The 3,343-nt window shown below is 38.3% G+C and overlaps 1 pseudogene; it reads left to right on the top strand.

Annotated features, from left to right (window-relative positions):
- The first annotated feature begins 1,002 nt into the window (after window positions 1–1,002).
- Window positions 1,003–2,194, top strand: LOC105711837 (heterogeneous nuclear ribonucleoprotein A1-like; annotated as a pseudogene).
- Window positions 2,195–3,343: the final 1,149 nt, after the last annotated feature.

The raw sequence follows: 3,343 nt of genomic DNA, 5'->3' as shown, positions 1-3,343 counted from the left end.
TGGAAAGACAAGGCATGCAGTAAATAAAAAGTGAAAAAGGACATTTCTACCTTCTAGAATTACTTTTCTGTCTTCTCTAGTTCTCATTCAGTCTGTTCCTCACTTTGTGCATTACGTGCGCATTACATTGGGTCCTGAATGGGTAATTCCCACTGACACTCTATTGTGCAGAACTGCTTAGGCTATTCGTTATTGTATACTGTGCCTTAAGAAAACAACTAATACTCTCATACTGTCCATCTCAAAACATTCTTGTGCTACAATATATTTCCCTGGTGGTCTACTAGATGTCTAGTGAGTCCAGATAATTTACGAAGTGTTCATAGTAAACAATCACTTATGATAAAAAATATTTTTCTTGGTCATAAAATTGTATGACTCCAGAAAAATGGCTGCAGTAGTTTTGAGATTAAAAAAGAAAAAAAAAAAAAAATAGCTAGAAGCCCAGGATGGTACCGATAGCTTTATGTGCTATCACATAGCAGGGCATTATTCTCAGTTTTGTGTTTCCCTAAATTAAGACTATTAGTTTATACAAAGATGGATAAGTTAACTGAAATGACTTGCAATATCACAATTTATAAGACATTTATAAATGCATGAATATACAGAGTAAACTTTTTAAGTTTATATTGTTATTATTACTATTGTTATATATTGCATATTACCACCATAAGATTTGAGTTACATACAGGAACATACTTACTATTTTGTTGACTGCTGTAATCTTAGTATGTAGACCAATGCCTGGCACATATATTAGGCCTCCAATGAATATCTGGTATAAGAATACATGTATAAGATTAAAAGATCATACTATAATTTTCTCCTTGATTCCTATGTCATCCTTCAGACTATAAATTCTATGAGAATAGAAACTATATTATTTACTTATGTTGTGCTGAGTTCTAACACAATTAGAAAATTAGAGTTTAAATAATAGGAATGCTGCCCATAGATGCTGCCAAGGAAGCACCATACAAGTCTGTCTTCCCTGCAATTATGGCTAAATCAGAGTATCTTAAAGAGCCAGAACAGCACAGAAGCTCTTCCTTGGAGGACTGAACTTTGAAACACCCAAGGAAGTCTCAGGGACTGTGTGGTAATGAGAGATCCAAACACCAAGTGCTCCAGGGGCAATGGGTTTGTCACCTATGCCACTGTGGAGGAGGTGGATTCAGCCATGAATGCAAGACCACAGAAGGTGGATGGAAGAGCTGTAGAACCGAAGAGATCTGTCTCAAGAGAAGATTCTCACAAACCAGGTGCCCACTTAACTGTGAAAAAGGTATTTGTTGGTTGCATTAAAGAAGACACTGAAGAACATCACCTAAGAGATTATTTCAAACAGTGTGCAAACATTGAAGTGACTGAAATCATAACGGACCGAGGCAGTGGCAGGAAAAGGAGCTTTAACTTTGTAACCATTGATGACCATGGATAAGACTGTCATTCAGAAATACCATACTGTGAATGGCCGTGCTGTGAAGTTAGGAAAGCCCTGTCAAAGCAAGAAATGGCTAGTGCTTCCTCCAGGCAAAGAAATCGGAGTGGTTCTGCAAACTTTGGCGGTGGCCGTGGAGGCGTTTTTGGTTGTAATGACAATGTTGGTCATGGAGGAAACTTAAGTGGGCCTGGTGGTATTGGTGGCAGCCATGGTGGTAGTGAATATGGTGTCAGTGGGATGGCTATAATGGATTTGGTAATGATGGAAGTTATGGAGGAGGTAAACCTGGTTACTCTGGAGGGAGCAGAGGCTACGAAATTGGTGGAAAGAGGGTGATGAAAACCAGGGCAGTGGCTATGGCGGGAGTGGCAGCTATGACAGCTGTAACAATAGAGGCAGAGGCAGCTTTGGCGGTGTTAGTGGAAGCAATTTTGGTGGTGGTGGAAACTACAATGATTTTGGCAGTTGCAACAATCCGTCTTCAAATTTTGGACCCATCAAAGAAGGAAACTTTGGAGATAGAATCTCTGATCCCTATGGTGCTGAAGGCCAATATTTTGCCAAACCACGAAACCAAGGAGGCTATGATGGTTTCAGTAGTAGCAGTGGCTACGGCAGTGGCATAAAATTTTAATTACTGCCAAGAAACAAAACTTAGCAGGAAAGGAGAGCCAGAGAAGTGTCAGGGAAGCTACAAGTTACAACAGATGTGTGAACTCAACCAAGCACAGTGGTGGCAGGGCCTAGCTGCTACAAAGAAAACATGTTTTAGACAAATACTCATGTTTATGGGCAAAAAATCTAGAAGACTGTGTTTTTGACTACTTGTATAATAGGTTATTTTAATTCCCATTCAGTGGAAAGTGTAAAGCTTTACAACAAAGAGTTTTAATGTATATATTTTTTGCACCCATGCTATTGATTGCTAAATATAATAGTCTAACCATGATGCTGAATAAATGTGTCTTTTTTAATAAAAAAATGATAATGATGATGGTGATGATGATGATGATGACAAAATCAGGAAAAACAGATTATATGTGGTCACATTAAAAGAATCAGTTAACCATTACACAAACATTTATTGTTTACCATATATGACAGGCACTGATCTGGTCACACTGGGAAAAATGCAGTAACTATGAAAAGTCCATGCCCAACATAAACTATGTTCTGTAAGGATAAGACAGTTAATAAATAACAAACCCATACATAATTAAGACAATTTAGAATACTGAAATTTGTTATGAAGATTGCATAGCAATGAGTGAGTGTGAAGGTGGTCTTGATTAAGTGAGTGACTCATAAAGAAACATGGAAGGCAGCATTTTAGTTCAACTCAGTAGGGATGGCCTCTCTGAAGATGGTACATTTGAGTTGTGAAGAGAACAGCCAGGAGAACATCTGAGAGAAGGGCCTGCCGAGAGGAAGAAGCAACAAATGTGACTGCCATGAGATAAAGACAAGTGTGACTAGAAGACAGTTAATGAGGAGGAGAGCGGAAGTACAGGCCAGATCAAGAAAGGCCAGTTGGAAATCTATGCTAAGGCTTTTTTATTTTATTAAGCATAATGAGAAGTAGTAGGAAGACTTTAATCAAGAGAGTTACAATATCGTAGCTGATCTTTTGAACGTTTACACTATGTGCTTTGGGGAGAACAAACCATAAAGGAGAAAAGATTTGAGGCAAACTGATCGATTTCAAGCTTGTTGCAGGTTTTTGAGTGAGAGATGAGGTGGCTTAGACTAATAATAGATATGGTAAGAGGTGGATGGATTTGTGATAGAAATTTATCTGTTGAGAAAATAGGAATGGCTGATGAGCTTAATGCTGGGTGTCGAGAAAGGTTGTCAAGAAATGTATGCCATTGCTATGTAATGGTTAAGGAGGTATTG

This window comes from Aotus nancymaae, unplaced genomic scaffold (assembly GCF_030222135.1).
Source record: "Aotus nancymaae isolate 86718 unplaced genomic scaffold, 86718_ANA_hifiasm-v0.15.2.pri h1tg000022l_1, whole genome shotgun sequence".
Classification (NCBI taxonomy): Eukaryota; Metazoa; Chordata; class Mammalia; order Primates; family Aotidae; genus Aotus; species Aotus nancymaae.
This window is presented reverse-complemented; position numbering and strand designations above follow the sequence as displayed.